This window comes from Heloderma suspectum, chromosome 13, assembly GCF_057233095.1.
Source record: "Heloderma suspectum isolate Gila_16-S chromosome 13, 16-S_ref, whole genome shotgun sequence".
NCBI classification, from domain to species: domain Eukaryota; kingdom Metazoa; phylum Chordata; class Lepidosauria; order Squamata; family Helodermatidae; genus Heloderma; species Heloderma suspectum.
In genome coordinates, this window is record NC_139470.1 from 22,481,612 (window position 1) to 22,500,887 (window position 19,276).

General features: G+C 47.6%; 1 long non-coding RNA gene across 1 annotated transcript in view; it reads right to left on the reverse strand.

Moving 5' to 3' along the window:
• Window positions 1-19,276, reverse strand: part of LOC146336178 (uncharacterized) — a 148,355-nt gene that overhangs the window by 128,475 nt on the left and 604 nt on the right. The gene's annotated exons all lie outside the window — the stretch shown is intronic.

Here is a 19,276-nt window from a genome sequence, read left to right on the forward strand (position 1 = left end):
CAAGCGGGGTATGACGGGAACACCTCCCAGCAGCATCTGGGGTTCAAAGATACCTGCTCCTGAAGATGAGGCTCCATTAATCTATCCTGGCTGGTAGCTGACAGTGGTGATTTCAGATCTATTCTCCGTGAAGGTGTCTAAATACTGTAAGAACATACAAAGAAGAATCTATCTATCATTATCTATCTATACACACACACACACACACACACACACGAGAGCCAGGGTGGTGAAGTGGTCAGAGTGGGACTGGGATTCCGGAAATCCAGGTTCTAGCGCCCATGAAGCTCACTGGGTGACTTTGGGCCAGTTACTGACTCTCGGCCTAACCTACCTCACAGGGTTATTGTGAGGACAAACTCAAGGAGGACTATGTGAGTAAAATCCAACATAAGTCCAACTTAGAGTAGACCCATTGAAATGAATGGGACTTGAGTTAGTCTAATTAGGACTTATGTTGGATTTCACCCTATAAGCTTATATGCTTGATACAATTACAATGGGGGCATTGGAATCTGTGAACAAAAGCTTTCCTAAATGAGAATGTAATGACCTTGTGCAAACAAATCCTATCCATTGCTCTAGGGCTTGCTTGCCCAAGAGAATTTCCCAGGATGACTGTGTCTTCTCCATTCCACAGACTTAAAAGGAATGAAATGTTCTTTAGTTTAACCCACCTGGACTGCAAGACTCTCTCACTTCAGGGGCTGGGGTGTGTGTTAAACTTCACTGAAATCAATGTGGGATTTATTTCTGAGTTCTATAGGATTCTGCTGGGATGTGGATGGGATTATCCATCAATTCGACTCATTCCACACTGAGCAAAGTAGAGCAAAGGAACAGAACAACTTTTCTTGGACAAATATTAGAGGTCAGCTTCAGAGATCCAAGAAACTCTTCTTCAGAATTAACCATCAGAAGGAGATGGGGTGGAAACCACACTAGGAGTCCCCTCACCTCCCAGTATTTCACAGACTCCAAGAAAAGTTATCTCCTTGCAAGCTGCATTTGCATGATCAGCATTATATAACACTATAAGGGAGCTCGCTTTGTGTAGTGATTAGAGTGTTGGATTGGGACTTGGGACTTGGGAGACCAGGGTTCTAGTCCCCTCTCTGCCATGGGTGACCTTGGGCCAGTCACTAACTCTCAGCCTAACCTACCTCACAGGGTTGTTGTGAGGATGAAATGGAGAGGAGGAAGGCCAGGTAAGCAGCCTTGGCTCACTTGCCAGAGGACGAAAGGCAGGACATAAATGGAATAATAAATGAAATATAAATATAAATTGTTCAAATGTTCTATAAATCATATCTGTTATCGTTGTGATCCTTCCAACGGCCTTCTAAAGCAGGTCAGTTTTCTTACCCCCAAGATCACTATAATCCATGTGCAGGAAACTTACCTTGGAATCCCATGAATCTTGTTCACATGAACCTGAACTAAGAAATCCACCCATTAAGAGTTGAGCAGGTTGGTTAAACTTGTATTAAGGGGTATCTAATAAGTAGTTAAACACAGATGTTTATGTGGTACCCTTACTACAGTGTGTGTGTGTGTGGGGGGGCTCTTTCCATCTGAGAGCTGAATTCAATTTTGGAGAAGCTCCTAGGGGCTGCATTCCAGAGGTGGCCAGGAGGAAGGAAAAGGAGCCAAAATATCAAAACATACTTAATTCTCTTACTAACTAAGTCTAAAGAGAGGCATTTCAACCTTTTAGAATTGGGGGGGGTGATTTACTCAAAAGCTGGAAAACCACCCAATGGCTTGTGGTTGGAGGAAAGGGGATGGGGCCAGGGGAAAGGGTATGTCCATCTGTGGAACACCAGACAGCTGGATTGGACCCCAGGCCTGAGGCTCCCCAGCCCTGCCTTAATAAGGCACCTGTCTCATAATTTAGTGGCTGAGCTCTCATGGAAATCAATGGGAGCCTGTGCAAGTGTCAGGGCCATTGGCCTTGTACAGGAGAAGGATTGTTCCCTTCCTTCCAGCCACCAGCCTCCACTGCTTCCTTCAGACCCCATTGCTTCACATCTCATTTATATCACTGGGAGACACATCACTCTCAAACCCAAATGGTTGCATTTAACCTGCTAGGATGAGGGGTATAACCCTAAGAAGAGGGGTAGTAGTAGTAGAGAATAGTAGAGGCACGGCAAGTATAGATCTATACAGGTAGACAGACATCGTAAAAGGCCATGGCTACTGGATCATCCACCCCAGTCACACAAATGGGACTTGAGCAGGAGAGCTTGAGACAGCATTGTAACAATGGGAAAGTTCTTAGCCAAATGCTGCATAGACCTAATAGCGCCTACACAGTGGTGTAGTGGTAAATTTGGCAGTACAGATGCCCATCGTAGCAATCTCCCTTAAGCAGTCACCCACCCTTAAGGAGACCCTAATAATCCAGGCAGCTGCATTGATTCATATCAACAAACCAGTTCTATCAGTTTTTGCCTCCACCAGAAGTGGGTCTTCAGGTCAATAGCACCTACACAGTGGTGTAGTGGTAAATTTGGCAGTACAGATGCCCATCGTAGCAATCTCCACAGCCCACCCTTAAGGAGACCCTAAAAATCCAGGCAGCTGCATTGATCCATATCAACAAACCAGTTCTATCAGTTTTGGCTCCACCAGAAGTGGGTCTTTGGGTCTTTCTAAAGCCAATGGGTCTTAACTGCCCATTCAAGACCAAGCCAGCCCCACATATTTTGCATTATAAAAGAGAGCAAAAGATTGGTTGGTGCTGGGAAAATTCACTCCCCTCCCCTCCCCTCCCCTCCAGAGACTGTGAGGATTGTAGCTAAACTCAGAGGGAACAGCAGATTCTGAGGGGGTGGGGTGAAAGATGACATCAGTGTCCCTGCTAATTAAAAAAAAAAAAAAGTGTCAATACTGCATACTTGCCAGCCCTGGCTCCACGACCCCATTGGGCCTACAGTGTCCCTGTCCCTGGTAGCCCAGGCCAGTTGTTTCTTATGCCTTTGAACTGAATTAACAGGTGTCTACATCAGTCAGAATCTCTGAAAAAAAGAGCACACAAGTGTGTGTGTGTGTGTGTGTGTGTGAGTGAGAGAGAGAGAGAGAGAGAGAGAGAGAGAGAGAGAGATTGGTTCTGGGTATAACTCTAAATCTTGCTTCCACCCCCTTCTCCTTCCAAATTTAGATTCAAAATCACTATAAGTTCCTAATACATGTAATCCAAAGAGCTAAACTAGATAGGGAAGGGAGAGAATGGGGCAGAGGAGGGCTGGCCCTAACATTAGCCAGAGTGAAGCAGTCACCTTAGATGGCAGATGCTAGGAGGTGGCAGCAAGGTGTTGGAGGAGAGACCTGTGGGTCATAGCTCCTGCTCTGTGCCCTCTAAGTTAGCCTGCAGCCTTCAGGGGCAGTGGACCATACTGTCCCATTATCAGTGTTGAAGACAGATCCATCTGCCAGTCCAGTTGGCTTTGGTACATGGAATGGGATGGGGGGCACCGTCTTGTAATTTGCCCCAGGCAACAAAAGGTCTTGGGCCACTACTGGGGTACAAATATGATAAGGAGCCATATTCCAACCTCAGCTTCATATTCCTGCCTCAGTGTGAGTTATTAGTACAGACCAAGATAGTTCCTGTGTATAGTATACAATATATGGAAGGAGTGGGCAGAAGGAAGGTGGCCAGATGTTTGGGACTTCAACTCCCAGAAGCCCCTGAAAGCATGGCCAATGGTCAGGAACACTGGACATTGAAGTGCAAAACATCTGGAGATCTTTCTGCCCACCCCTGGTATATGGTGTAGTATAGTTACAGACCAGGGTGTGTGGCTCCAGCTTTACGCTGATTCAACTGTACTGTTGGAAGCAAATGTTCCCTCCTTCCCATGGCAGCCCTTCCACCATCACCCCCGAGAATGCTGCACAGAGAGTATGGAGACCCTACTGAATGGGGTGAGTTATGGTGTACAGGGGTGGAAGGACCTTCTGGAAACAGAGCCCTTCTCCTCCTCAATATAGGAGATATATATTCCTCCTTCCTCTCACAGAAGGCAGTTCCTGGATTCAGGAGTGGGGACACCTAGTTGCAAATCCCCACACATCCTAGAGGTTCTCTGTGGGTCTCTCTCTCTCTCTCTCTCTCTCTGCCTAACCTACCTCCTTTAAGGGGTTGTTGTGTGGATTAAGGTTTCCTTGCCTTGAGTTCCTTGCAAGAAAGGTGTGTGTGTGTGTGTGTGTGTGTGTGTGAGAGAGAGAGAGAGAGAGAGAGAGAGAGAGAATGCAAGAGAAGATGTGTGGCCTAGCTGGCTTCCTTCACCCAGGCAGCAGCTCCTCTTATTGCCTGTCCCAAGGCCAAGGAACAGCACCTGTCATCCCCAGCAGCGCCCATAAAACTGTGACTTGGAAAAGGCCCAGTGGTGGGCTAGATGACTTCATATGTATATAGTTCATGTGTCTTTTCAGACTACATGAAACTTTTTATACCTTGAGGTCTCACTGCTCAAAGATTGTAGGAGGCTACTAAAATGTGATCTCCCTTTCAACCTAATCTCAGAGTGTAGCCATGGGTTGCAGCTACTGAATTCTTAGCACAGGGTTGCAGGGTCTACTTTGCTGTTGATTTTACTAGAATGAACATACACACCCCTCCACAGATCCACCAAGAAGAGCCTGGTGCAAAAGATATACACTTAAAAGAATTCTGAGTCCAGGAATTTGTCATTGTATATCATCATCTTCATCATCATCGAGTACCAGAACTGAATGAAACTCATAGTTCCTCCACACAAAAATCCAGTCCTGGTTACTCCAACCTTTCTTAATTTCTGCAGTCTAATTTAGTTTGTGGTGTGTGTGTGTGTGTGTGTGTGTGTGTGTGATTTTGTTGCTGGTATTGTTAAACAACAGAGAAATATCAACCCTCCCTCATTCCACAGCAAATCATCCAGTAGATCCAGATCTACCTTCTGTCCAGCCCTAACAGAGAAATTCAGTTGTCCATGATACTTATGTTAGAAAAATTTTCACATAGTGTTCTGGAGTGTTCAAAGCATTCCTCATGATCTCAAAATCCATATTAGTATAATACCTTTACTATGCTAGCCAAAAGGTCACAAAATGTGCAAGCTCTCGAGTTCACCAGATCTCTTAATCAGGCAAAACATTACAAAAAAGTAGGTTGTTGGGGGAGAGGGGGAAAAAACTCAAGGCTGGCTTGATGTTGAAATCATGGTATCTACATGATAACAATCTTGAGGTGGAATGGAAGAAAGGTCCTTGAGACTGGGGAGGAAAAGTCTGCAGACATTCAAATAAAATTCTGCCTGGTGATGTGATGGTTTCAGGTTTCACCTGGAGCCCGTCTAGGGCTGCTGGGAGTAAGCCATCTTGCCAGATAAAGGGATCTCGGGATCTCAAAAGCTTGCACATTTTTGGTATCCTTTTGGTTGGCCTAATAAAGGTATCACCTTAATATGGATTGTTCTTCTCTCCTGGCTGACATTTACTTTTATGCAACTTGGATAATCCTCATGATCTCAGTAAACCTTGCAACAACCCTGGTATCCACGACTGGCAGCTTCGGGGGGAGGGGATGTGAAAAAGACCCCCCCCCCTTTGTGAATCTATTGGAAAGACAACATCTAAAAGGGCTGGAGACATCTCAGCCACTGGCTAGGATATTAGTTCTCATTTCCCCTCAGTGGTGGGACATAGGTTAGGGAAAGCTGGGTTAGGATGTCAGACTAGGATTAGGAAGGTCCAGGTTCAAATCCTGGCTCAGCCATGGGTGCCTAACCTCCCTCACAGGATCGGGAGGGAACCTTGGAAGCCACCGTGAGTTCGTTGAAGGAAGGGGAGGGGGAATAAATATAATCAACAATCTGGTTCAATTTGCATAGGAGGAAAGCAGTAGTTCTAAAGAGGGGACCATTGTTTTCTTTAAAGGAATGGCTCTTTTTCAACGGTACCTCTTCCCAGACCCCACAGTTTGTGCAAGTACTCCGATTTTAAAACAGGTAAACCGAAGATTAATCAGCGCCATTCTTTTGTTTTAACTCGGATTGTCTTGTTAGCCACATTGAGCGCCAATCTTTGACAGAAAGGCGGGGTATAAATGAAGATCGCAATGCTATCCATGTTGAGAGAGAGAGAGAGAGAGAGAGAGAGAGAGAGAGAGAGAGAGAGAGAGAGAGAGAGAGAGTCCTACAACACCCAGCATTGTTTCTGTCTTTTTTCCAAACATGTATAGGATTGCGCCCTAAATAAATGTATCATCAACAACAACAGCTTCAGCTTATCAAAACGTTTAACAGAACGTTAACAGAAACGTTAACAGAACGTTAACGTTAACAAAACGTTAACAAAACGTTAACGGAACGTTTAACAGAACAAGGGGCTAACAGAGAGCTCATAGAAATAGAATAGAAATTAATGATGATGTTGCAGCCTGGAAATTCGCCCTTTGCAGCTGCGGTTTGCTAATCTTGGTCAGTGGAGGAGGCGAATCTAGACCGTGCCTTCCGAGTTTTGCCAACCGATCCCTTCTTTAACATTTGCAAAGCCAGGAGACTCATGTAGTGTGGCTACGACCGATCCCCGTGGAGATGGCGGTGCGGGGATCCCTTCAAAGCCGGAAGGAAGGACGAGTGTCAAAACCGGGCGCGGAGAAGAGACCTGTTGGCCTCCTGAGGTCAGTCGCCTGGAGGACCATTTTTCTTGGTAGAAAAGCGGGGTGCAAATCAAATCAATAAAAATAATAAATCCCCCAGTTCCTCCGAAGTGGAGAAGCGTTATGTGGTCCGAGAGAGAGCTTATTGACTGCCTCCCCACAGGAACTTTCTTTAATGAACAGCTGAAGCGTTTGGGGGCGAGGAAGGAGGATGTCCTTGTATCAACACGGGCGGCCACTTAGTAACCCCCCCCCCCCCGTTAGCCCTGCGAACGAGGCGGGTGAAAGTTGGAGAAAGTGTGCAATTGCCTGCTCGCCGGACCTCACACACACACGCCTGGAATATTTACGGGCGAAGATGCCAAAGCCATCCTCACCTACCTCCAGAGCATTGTAGATAAACAACGCTGCCTGCTATAGCGGAGAGGAAAGGAGCTATAAAGTTCAGCATGAGCTGAGCTAGCCGAAAAGAGGGACCTGTCGTTTCTGGGTAGTCGCCAGTTCGAATCGCAGCTCAGAAAACGGTTCTTGGACAGCCTCAACTCCTCATCGGCACACTTCTTTATTTATTAGATTTAGACCCCGCCTTTCCAGCAAGGAAATGGTGCACAAGGCTGCTCACAATAATAACCATTTAAAAACAAACCAACAAAAAAAGCCATAGTTAAAACAAATACATTAAAAACAATGAAAAACACACATACAATAGTAAAAGAATATTGTCTCAGTATAAGGATATTGAGAGCAGCCTAGCTCACAGGGTTGTTCCTATGATAAGGATTACAAGGTACCTGAGACATTTCAAACAGTCAAAAACACTATATAAATGCCCCCAGACATCCACGACATCATCATCAATATCATCTGCAATGCCAGTGGCATTGCCTTGGGCAGGGCAAAGACCCAAGATGGAGAGAGCCAGTGGGGGTATATAGTGATTACTGTCAGTGGAGACCCAGGATCAAATCCCCAATCAGCCATGAAGCTCACTAGGTGGTCTTGGGCCAGCCTAACCTACCTCACAGGGCTGTTGTGAGGATAAAATAGGGGGCCGTGGCAACTGTGCACCTTGTCATGATGTAACACTTGCCTTTTGCACTGCAGTGGAAAGCCAGGATATAAACCAACCTGTTCCTTCCAGATGTGTTTGGACTACAAGTCTCAGAACCACCATAGGACCTGCTGCCTGAGAATGATGGGAGCTGTAGTCCAACCATCACAAGGGAACCAGATTGGGGAAGGCTGATATCAATACATTAAAAAAAAAAAAAACTCTATATGCTTGAGAGTGTGAGTGTGTGTGTGTGTGTGTGTGTGTGGTTTACTGTGTTTGTATCAGCCTTCTCCAACCTGGTTTCAAGCATCCCACCACAAGAAGCCTGAGCTTTGGTTCAAGGTTAAATTTGACACTGTCAAACCAATCTGGCTGAATGAAGCTCTGAGTCCTAGCTTTGCAACAACTGTGTGTGTCGGTTCATACTTTACAATTTTACTAGTACATCTTCAAACATCCTAGATATACACGTCTAATAAAATTGCTTCACAGTTTGTTTTATTGTAAGCTGCCCTGGGACTTTTCAAACTTAAGGGTAGGATGTTAAATACATTTACTATTTAAATTATATAGCTACACACACACACACACACACACACACACACAGAGAAATGGCTACCCTGATATATATGAAGTCCCCATGTACATGTGAAGCATCCAAATACAATAAAACTTATAAGCAGAGTTTAATTTATACTGTACAATTTGCCATAAGCACTTTAAAGAACACCAATGAATGCCCTAGGAATTAGTTAACTTCTCAAGTTCACTGCCACAAGATGTCATGAGGTCAGTAGTTTATATATATTTTATAAATTCATGGAGGATAGGCCTATCCACGGCAACTAGGCATGAGCACTAATGAAACCTCTATATGCAGAGGTAGTATATCTCTAAGTACTAGATTCTAGGGAGAAAAGTCAAGGGCTGGTCAGCACTTTCACACCCTGTTTGTGAGTTTTCCAGGGGCACCTGGCTGACTGCTGTTGGAAACAGAATACTGGGTTAATATTTATTTCAGGGCAGAGGAGCCTGTGACCTCCTGATGTTGTTGGCTCCAACTCCCATCCACCACCCCTGACCATTGGCCATGCTGGCTGGGGCTGATGGGAGCTGGAGTCCAACACATCTGTAAGGCCACAGTTTCCCCACCTCTGATTTATTTGTTTAAGGGGCAATGCTATGCAGGTTTAAACAGAAAAAAACATCCTACAATTTGTAGGACTTTTTTTCTGTCTAAACTTACATAGCATTGCCCCTTAAATAAACAACTTGTAGGACTGTTTTTTTCTGTCTAAACCTGCATAGCATAGCTCCTTTATTCAATTACAATTAGACCTTGGACTCATCCAGCAAGACAGTCATTGTGTTCCACATGTACAACGTGCTTTACAATCTGCAGTGTGGGTAACTCTTTCAACAAAACAAAACATATTCTCAAGGGTGCCAAAGGGAATCTATTTTATTTGAACCCAGTATGTTCATACCCAAGGGACTTGGTGTATGAAGGACAGTTGTCATCTTTGTAATCTGGCTTAACCTGTTTTCAACATTTGCATTGTATACAATTGCCCCTGAGGAAGTTTCCCTTTGGCACCTTTGAGAATACTTTCTCTTTTTGCATTGCCTTCAGTTTGGGTGTGTCCCTCCTGTTTTCTGTTTGTCACTCTTTGGAAGACCCTGCCAAGCAGGCTGTTGCAATAGAAAATAGGGAACTTGGGGGCTAAGAGATGGTGGATTTCCAGTGGCAAAGGTAAGACTTGATGCCACATATGTATCTTCTTGACTACACTGTCTCTCCAAGGAAGAGTTCTGGGGTTCAAGCCCACTCCCCCCCCCCCTGAGAGCACAGGTTCTGCCCTGGAAGCTATTAACCAATACTCCAGATACATTAGCATGCACGTGTGTTTAAGTATATGGGTGGTGTGGGCATTTGCTGGCATTAAAAAGTTTCAGAAATGCACACAATATCAAGTGAGAATCTCCAATGTGCCTTTAGGGTTAGCATGAGCTGGAAAAAACAACCCCCCTCCAAAAAAACCCTGAGCACACAAGTGCCTACAATGCAAACTACAGCGATGCTAAAGACCCAGGACTTGCTCCTAGATATTGAAGGAACAATACATGGGTTGTTTGAAGTTTACACTTTTAAAATAGAATAGATAAAGAGAATAAAGAGATAATGTGAGGCATGTTCCCAAACGCAGCAATAGTAGTACTAGAAATACCATTGAGTATTGTTACTATTTTTCTGCTGCTTCTGTAATAGTAATAGTAGCAATATTATTGGTTGTACTGTTACTGTTTTCTACTGCTACTGCTGTGAATATCAGGTCCAGTCTATGGAGACTTTACTACTTCATCTTCAACACAAACACAGCTCACAAAGAAGCCTCATACAGATACAGACCAGATCATCCAATACCCCTTCTGAACACAGGACAACAACACACACATCCCACACACAAATCAGTTCTCCAGCCAAACGCTATTGAACCAAAGGCATCGCATAGATTAGAAGGTCACTTTGTAATTGGAGGGTGTACCCTCTAGCTGGCTCAACTGCACTAGGTAACATAGAGATCATCTGTCTCAGCCCTCATCCTGCACAAGGTCAATAGCCACATTTAGCTGGGGGGGGAAGGGGGGGGAAGTCTATACTCATACGTCAGATGTGGGGGTGTGTATAGATTCAAGGTGCAATCCTATGCATGTTTAGACTGAAAAAGGTCCTACAACTCCCAGCAAGCCCCAACCAACATGGCCAGCTGGGGAACTGTGGGAGTTGCAGGATTTTTTTCTGTCTAAACATGCATAGGATCGCACCTTTAGAGATGTAGTAAGACATATAGTTGACCAAGACATCGGCAGAGGCCATAGCTCAATGATAGAGCTTTGCATTCAGAAGACCCTAGGTTTGATCTTTGGTACCTCCAGGTGGGAGAGGACTGAAATCTGGGAGAGCTTCTGGCCATCAGCACAGACACAGTACTGAGCTAAGGGAGTCCATGCTTTGGCTCGGTATGAGCTTCTTACGCTTCTGTCAGTGGAGGACTGTTAGCACCTGTCTGATGACATCAGTGAGACACCACTTCTGGCTTCCCCACCCTGATGACTTCCATCGACTGGATGGAGCAGCACAGCCTCCAGCCCAGCTTGCATGGCTCGCTCAGTGTCAGCACGCACATTGGAAGAAGCACTCCATGCAGCCCCAGGCCCAGCCCCAAATCGGAAGGTGAACCTCTTAGAGGACAAAAGTCCTTTGTCCCAAGAAGAGAGTGGGTCCTCGAAGGGCATGCACTTCTTCCACACAGCACATAGTTAAACTATGGAATTCACTACCACGGGATGCAGTGATTGCCACCCATTTGGATGGCTTTAAAAGGGGTTGGACAAATCCTTGGAGGAAAAGGTTATCAATAGCTTAAGGATCACCTCCCGCAACACCAGACAGGCTACTTAACAAGATCAGCCTTGGATGGCCTTCTCTCTGTCTCATCAGCCAAGACAGCTAGGCTGGTGAGGATGAGGGAGAGGGCCTTCTCTGTGGTGGCTCCCACTCTGTGGAACTCCCTCCCTAGGGAACTCCACCATGCCCCCTTTTTAATGAGCTTTGGCAGCACATTAAAAAAGTGGTTGTTCAGGCAGGCATTTGGGGTGGGTTAGGGTATTTTTAGAAATATGATGTTTTTAATGCAGAATTTCATTGTTTTAAACTGTTCTATTGCTGTACATTGCCCAGAGTGGCAGGGCGATTAATCAATTTAATAAACAAACAAACAAAATAGCTACCAGTCCTGATGGCTATGTGCTACCTCCAATACCAAGGGCAGTGGGACCATGTACACCAGTTGCTGGGGAACATGGGCAGGAGGATGCTCTTGCACTCATGCCATGCTTGTGGGTTCCTGGTCGACAGCTGGTTGGCCACTGTGTGAACAGAATGCTGGACTAGATGGGCCCTCGGTCTGATCCAGCATGTTATGTTCTTAAGGGCAGGCTTTCCTTCACAGAAGGCGGGGGGAGAGACCCTGAAAATCTCCTGCTGTCCCAATAGGGTGCCAGGCTTCTGAAGCAGCCTTCCCTAACCTGGTCCCCTCCAGGTGTGTTAGACTACAAACCCCAGCAGCTGGATGGGGGTGTTGGGAGTTGCATTCCCTCACAACTGGAGGGCACCAGGTTAGAGAAGGCTGCGCTAGACAGAAACGAGCCCCCGTGGCTTACCTGACGATTGGCGGTATCTAGCGGGGGTGCACGTTTTAGGGCTGGCCCAGACGTTTTAACCCCACCCTTGCCTTTGAGTTTAAAGAATCAGCCCTCCGGCTGGCCACTTTTGCAAGCTGAGAGAAAAGGCTTTGAATGGCCCTTTGAAGAGGGGATGGAGTCTATCAGGCTTGGCTGGAGAGTCCAAATCAAGCAAACATGCAGGCGAGCGAGGGAAACCCACCCTTATCTCTCTCACTCTCTTGTCTCCCCCTCTCTCGGCCCCTCCCGACACCCCCCCCGTCTCCTTACCCTTCTTTAGATGTGTTGATCTGATTCCTTCGTAAATCTCCAGCCAGCCAGCCAGCCAGCCAGCAAAGGGCTAACAAGAAGCTTCAAGCGTTGGCCAATATTTAACTAAGAGATAGCCTGGCCATCGGGCTTCCCTCCCCCCACCCCTCTACCTTTTTTGTTGTTGTTGTTTGCTTGCAAATTAATCATCCAACACTCAGTCGGCGCCAGTGTAGATTTATCACACGCAGGGGGGTGGGGTGGATGAGGCTGGCGAAGAGACACAAAGAGCGTTCGCACCTTCCCGCTTTTGATCCTAGATTAGTGCACCCTCCCTTCAGAATACGAGTCTCCAGGGGGCTTAGTCTGGGAGGTCAATCAAAATTGGCGGAAGTTTGCTCACCATTAGCAAGTGGCTCAGATTGGAAGGCATAATCCGTAAACATTTTGGAGTTTGAACTATAGGGGCCCGAAAGGTGAGGGGGTGGGGAGGGACAGGAAGAACCTGTTGGTATATCAAAAGACTCCCCCCCACACTTTTCTCGCTACCTTTCTCTCTCTCTCTCTCTCTCTCTCTCTTTTTTTTTCTTTCTCTCCCTTTTCTTTCTTCCTTTCTCTCTATATAATCTTTCTTTCTTTCTCTTCCTCTTTCTCTCTAACTAGCTGCCTTCCTTTTTCTCTGTCTCCCCTTCTCTCTCATTCTCCTCTCTCTCTTTCTCTCTCTCCCCCTTTTCTCTCTACCTTTCTCTCTCTCTCTCTTCTTCTCTCTCCCTTTTCTCTCTCTTTCTTCCTTTCTCTCTATTCTTCCTTTCTTTCTCTGTTTCTCTCCCTCTCCCTCTTCCTCTTCCCCTTTCTCTCTAACTAGCTGTCTTCTCTTTCTCCTCTCTTCCCCCGCCTCTCTCCCCCTTTCCTTCTTTCCTTCCCTCCAATATAATAGAAACAGAAGAAAATCAGACAAGAGATAACATCTCTAGCAGACATTGACACATTCCAGAGGGGGGAGTGGTTTTTCACCCCATTATATACATGTTTCCTCGAGAGTAAATCTCATTGGGTTCGTTGGCATTATCTTCCAAGCAAAAACAACTAGGACCTTTGTAGTACCTGAAAGACGTAAGGCATTTATTATGGCATAGGTTTCTGATGAAATGGACTGCAGTTCCGGAAAGCGTGTGTGATTAAGGTGCTACAATGTCCCTTGTGTTTGCTGTTGTTGTTGCAAAACAAACTAACACGGTTAGCCGCCCGGGAGTTTCTTTTCCAGTAGAGTCTTACACAGCCCAAGCCGTCTTATTTAGTAGGAAACTCCACTTTTTTTGAGATTTACTTCCAAGTAAGTTTCCAAAAGGATTGCAACCGAAGTAATATTACTGGGGTATAAGTTCCATTGGACTCAGTGGGAATATTATTTCTGAGTGGACATGCTTTGAGTCAGGTGTTGGGCTTTGGTCCGAAAAAACAAACGAACAATGGCTTGTTATGCCATCCGAAAGAAAGAAAGACCAAGCTACGGAATGTATTGGGACACAGGTTTTCTTGGGCTGGAGCCTAGTTTGCCAGATGCATCGAACAGTGCACTGAGTTGGCAGGAATAAACGAATATATATGGGCACAAGAGAGTTTTGAAAACAGTGTGCTTGTGGGAGTGGGTGGGCGGGGGAGGGTGTGAATCTTCACGGAGTGGGATTAAATTACTGATTTTTTTTATTTTTTATGTTTTGGTTCCAGTGATGGCTGATCCCTCCTTCGCTCCTGGCCGAAGGGACTGCAACATCAAAACCACAGGGGATGCGATCTATCTTGTGATCTAACTTGTGAACCGTCGTCAAAATCCGAACATTTCACTGCAGGATTCTCTCCATCCTCCCCCCACCCCCCGCCTTTCTATATAGATATATAGTTCCTCAGCACCACAGGCGTTTATTCTACGAGCAGCCTCCAAATCCTATTACATTATCCCCCCCCCCCAGTTAAGCCCCCTCCTTTGAAACCTGAAATCTTAAAATGACACTTCCCCCAAACTGAGTCCGACTTTCCCCCTACCCTCTTTAATTCTCTGAACTTTTCAGAAGGGGTATTTGTGTGTGTGTGTGTGTGTGTGTGTGTGTGTGTAGGGGGGGGTATTCTACATTGTCAACACATGCCGTAGGCCTGTCAAGTCCGTCTCAGCAATAAACTATAAAGGGTCTTGTGACACCTTAAGAAACTAATACATTCATGATGGCCTAGGCGTTCATGGGCAAGGACCCAGTTCACTGGGTGGTGTAGTCCCATGAACTACTGCATCCGATGAACTTTCTTGAAACTTGTGCCATAATAAGCTTCTTCGTCTTTAAGGGGCCACAAGACGAAAAACACATGGTATACAGTCTTTCGAGCTAAGAAGAACCGGAGACCCTCCAGAGACCCTTCTCTTGACTGCCTCGCTCGCTCTCTCTCTCTCTCTCTCTTTCTCTCTGTCACGCGCACACATACACACAGAGAAAGCGACAGACAGGTTTCAGCTCTTAGCGGTTGATTCAGAAGGCCTCTGCCAAGTTAAACTCACAAACCAAGGGGAGAGAAGAGGGGCTTTCTCACTATACTTTATTCCCCGCCTCTCCTTCTTCCGGGTTTCGTGTCCCGAAGCGAAGGGGAGAGGAAAAATCCCCTAGAATCAATCAAGTATTCCTCCGACGTCCACACAAATACATAAGGACGCCTCTCTATCCATATGCGCCTGTCCTTCCCTAGCAGACACACACACACACACACACACACACCCCTTCTCCCAACTAGAGTCAAGGAAACTGAGGCTGCAGTCCAAGATGCTCTTACCTGGAAGTAAGCCCCACTGAAGACAACTAGCCTTACTTCCTAGTAAAATATGTATTGGGGATTGGGCTGCGAGTCTCTCAGAGACTCGCGTCCAGGGGCCCTGGTCTTTGGGGGTCGTGAAAACGCGTGTCTGTCCCTGGAGCCCTTTATTTCTTCCAGCTCCCGTGACCCTTTCGCCTACACTCTTTCAACCACCCCACCCGCCCGCGCCCGCCGCCCGCCGCCCTTTCCCTGGCTCCTTTCAAGGGGACCTAGCCCGAGAAGGAAGAGGAGAGATTTTGCTGAATGCAAGAGATCCTAGACGCTGCTTCCCTACAAGAATTCCACTCCCACCCCTGGCGCCAATCGCTCTTAGCCATGCACTTCGAAAAATGCAATGTTAGAAGAGCTAATCGCGTTAGATGTTCCGCTCCTATCTCTATCACATTCGCCACCCAAAGCCGACTCCCTCCTCCCCCACGTCCCAACTCCACATATACAAATTGTTTGCCTGTCTCCCAACACACAATCCCTTTTATCATTCTTAGGAAGGGGGGGGGGTCGATAATGCAACCGGATTTACATGATTCCGTTTGCCCCCCCCCCCCACACACACACAGTTCCCAGGCGTAATTGTAGCACGTTTTCCTTTACAGGAAATGTCCCTGATATCCACGAGTGTTTCATAACCATAACCTGCCATGCTCACTCCCAGACTAAGAGCCATTATTGCCCCACAGACCCCCACACATAGATCCCCCCTTCTCTTCCAGTTCAGGGTTCACTTCGCCCCCCCCCCCCACACACACACACTTTTCCCATCTCCCCGCACATAAACAAAGAGACAGAGTTGTGTCAACGGAGAGAAATAATACATCCAATTCCTAAATCAATCGTATTCTGCACCCGTATCTTCTATTAACTGTGTACATACATAAAAAAGTGCCTCCCACAGTTTTCCACTGCCCATTTGGAATTCTCTCTACTTGTATCCATGAGAATCTCAATCTCTTTCTCTCTCTCTCTCTCTCTCCACACACACACACACACACACACACACAGTCAATATATATGTGTGTGAGAGAGATTACCTGTCTGTGGTGTGTGTGTGTGTGTGTGTGAATTTCTCTGTGTCTCTATGTTGTGTTTTGTGTCTATGTGTGTCTCTGTGTGGTGTGTGTACGCGTGGGTGTGTGTGTGTGTGTGTGTTACTCTCGCCCTCTCTTTCCTCTCAGTGTCTCACATATATGTATAAATTATCTTCTCTGTATCTGTGAATATCAGTCTGTAAGTTCATCTCTCTCTCTCTCTCTCAGCTGCACCAGTGAGTCTATCTGTCGTCCAACCCACCCCATCCTCCGCACACAGATGCGCGGGTATACCCCGCCCCTCAAGTTTAGCATTGCATCCATCATTTCCTGCGTCTTTCGGCCCCCATTGGCTCCCGTGTAGTTAAGCATCCAAGAAAGAGCCCAGAGACCACGGAAGGACATCCCCACGCTCCGCGCGCGTGCTCGTGCCCACGCAACCGGCGGTGCGCACAGAGATGGTTTCCACATGTGCGTTGCATCTCCCAAAAGAAAACATGCCTCCCTAGCGAACTGCCAACTTCAAGGCAGATCAGACCGGATCCGGATCCCTAAGATAATCCCGGCAGACAGGAGAGAAGTAGGCGGTGGGAGGAGATCAAGGAGGGGCGACCGGGTCTGATGGTTTTTCTTGGGGTGGGGGAGACCGATTTGGAGCTCGTGTGTCCCCACCCCCCACCCTCGGGAAAAGCAAGACACGAAAGAGTACAGGACCACTCTGCTTTGTACTTTCGCACACAGCCTCTCTCTCTTTCCCATCTCAAAGCTCCCCCTTTCCCAGGCCTCAACAAGCCCAGCGCCCCGAAAACCTAACTTCCCGTTCTTTCCGTGAACACCCCCAGGAAAAAGGAGGTGTGAGAAGGGAGCTGGGATGAAGAAAGTAACCCATTCGGCGCCAGCGTGCTGAGTAATCGCTCTAGGCTCTGAAGTCGAGGAGGGAAACAACAACACCCAAACACACACACACACACACACACACCTCTCTCTCCCTCTCGCTCTCTTGGTCCCCCCCTCCCCTCCCCTCCCCTCCCCTCCCCTCCCCTCCGAAGACACAGACGACGACAACAACGAGGTCAGTTCAGAAAGTGGGATTTCACAGTTTGCCTTTCAAACGCTCCAAACAAACAACGGAAGAAGCGGACAAACGGCAGAGGAGGCAGCGCCGATCCCAGAGACGATTAAAGAAAAGGGGGGGGGGGGAGAGAGAGAGAGAGAAAGAAAGAAAGAAAGAAAGAAAGAAAGAAAGAAAAGGGAAGGGTGAAGGAAGGAGACGCTAGGCCCCAGGCGGGTCATAAAGGAGATCGCGCAGAGAGATAGCCTTACAAAACCCCACTAAGTCGCCCTTTACCCAGCAAGTTGCGACAACGCCTCCCCCCCGCCGCCAGCCAAGTGACGAAAAGATAAGGGAGGCAGCTCAGCAGCTTGGAGGAGGGAGGGTGAAGTGAAATGGGGGGGGGGCTCGGAGAGAGACGGAGGGAAGGGGGGAGGAGAGATTCCTTCAGTCCAGACCCATCCATCAGCCTGTTTCGAAAAGTGTGACAGAACCGTAACCCTGGGTGTGTGGATGCTTGCAAATTCCAGAGGAGATGCCATCAATCCCTTGATACCTATCAAGTATTTAATGCTGGCTTTTGTCACTCACCTAAAGCGTGAGTGCCTATCTATGCATCTGTCTATCCATCCTTCTCTGTATCTCATGCAACCCGCTCCAGTCTCCTCTGCTATCTATCACTTTATAAAGGCGTTCAAAGCGCCTCTTTAAGAGAAAGAGCGAAGAAAAACAAGCCCTTCCGCATTTAAGGGGGACCACCGCGGGCTCCGAGTTGATAAAAATGTAGCAATATATATATATGTGTGTGTGTGTGTGTGTGTGTGTGTGCATGCATATATACTCACGAAGGGCCGAAAGTAACGCGTGTGCGTGTGAACATGGCAGCGATCCCACCGCATCGAGGGTCAGTGTGCGTGGGTGGGTGGGTGTACGCGTGTGTATGTCTGTGTGACTGCGTGGGGGCGTGGAGTTGGTGGTACCCGGGGAAGCGGACCGACCCCAAACCTCTCCAGGCGTTCCTTGTTGCAGGGGAGAGAAATTTGGAAACTCGGGGTCGGGGGGAGGCGACAGTTGTTCTGGACACGCGTGGGGGGGGGTGCGCGCGCTGGGACCGCGGATCCCCCCCACACACACGCACACCAAAACTTGAACCTCATACACCCCTAACCAACACACACACACACACACACACACACGGCATATTATTCTCAGAGGGCGGGGGGGGGGGGAGAGAAAGAGAGAAGACGATGAAATAGAAACCTAGCCGAGTAAAGCTGATGATAAGTCCAAATTGAAAATGTCCCAAAGCTGGGTCAGTTTGAGCAGGGGGAGGGGGGGAGGGGGACTCCCCCGCCCCCTCTCCTCAGTTTCCTGGCGCGTTGGAGCTGGCTTCGTTGTGGGCCAATTCGTCTCTCCTCAGCCCCCTAGAGGCGGCTCTGTCTCTCCCTCTCTTGCTGGCTCTGTCTCTCCCTCTCGCCTCCCCAGTGGCTGCGACTCCTCCCTCCCTCCCTCCCTCGCCTCCCCTCCCCTCCCTCGCCTCTTGATCATGTTGACATATTCGCACGGCACCGAGCGGTGGGGATGCTTTGCTGCAGCGTTACAATTTCCGACACCTTCTTTTTATAACTCGCCTCTGTCCCCCTCCGCTCGACCTGTCAAAACCACGCCTATGGAGCCACACAATTGGTCCGGACGCGTCAAAGAGCCAATCAAGAATGCCGCAGCTGCCCTGCAACTCCGCAACACATCCATACAATCCGGCGCAGGGAGGCAGCCAAGCTCAGACACACATATACATACACACTCACACCGGGGATTCGCCGAGCCGAGCGCCGCTTTCCCTCTCCCTCTCTCGTTCCTTCTCTCTCTCTTGCCCCCTCTGTCGCCCTCTTCCCTTCCAGGAGCTGAGAGAGTCGAGAGGCGTCCCTGGCTTCCAAATCGTCGTCTTTGATTCGTATTTATTCGTATTTATTCATTTTTATTTTTATTTTTTTTTCCGGCTGTTTTGTTTGTTTTTAAAGCCTTGAAGAAAAAGAAGGGAGGAAGACGACGACGAAGCGAGGAGACGCTTTGCTGGAATCCAAACTTTGGCAAAGGCGAGCTGGGAGAGGGAGAGGGAGCGCGGGGGGGGGGGGGGAGGAACG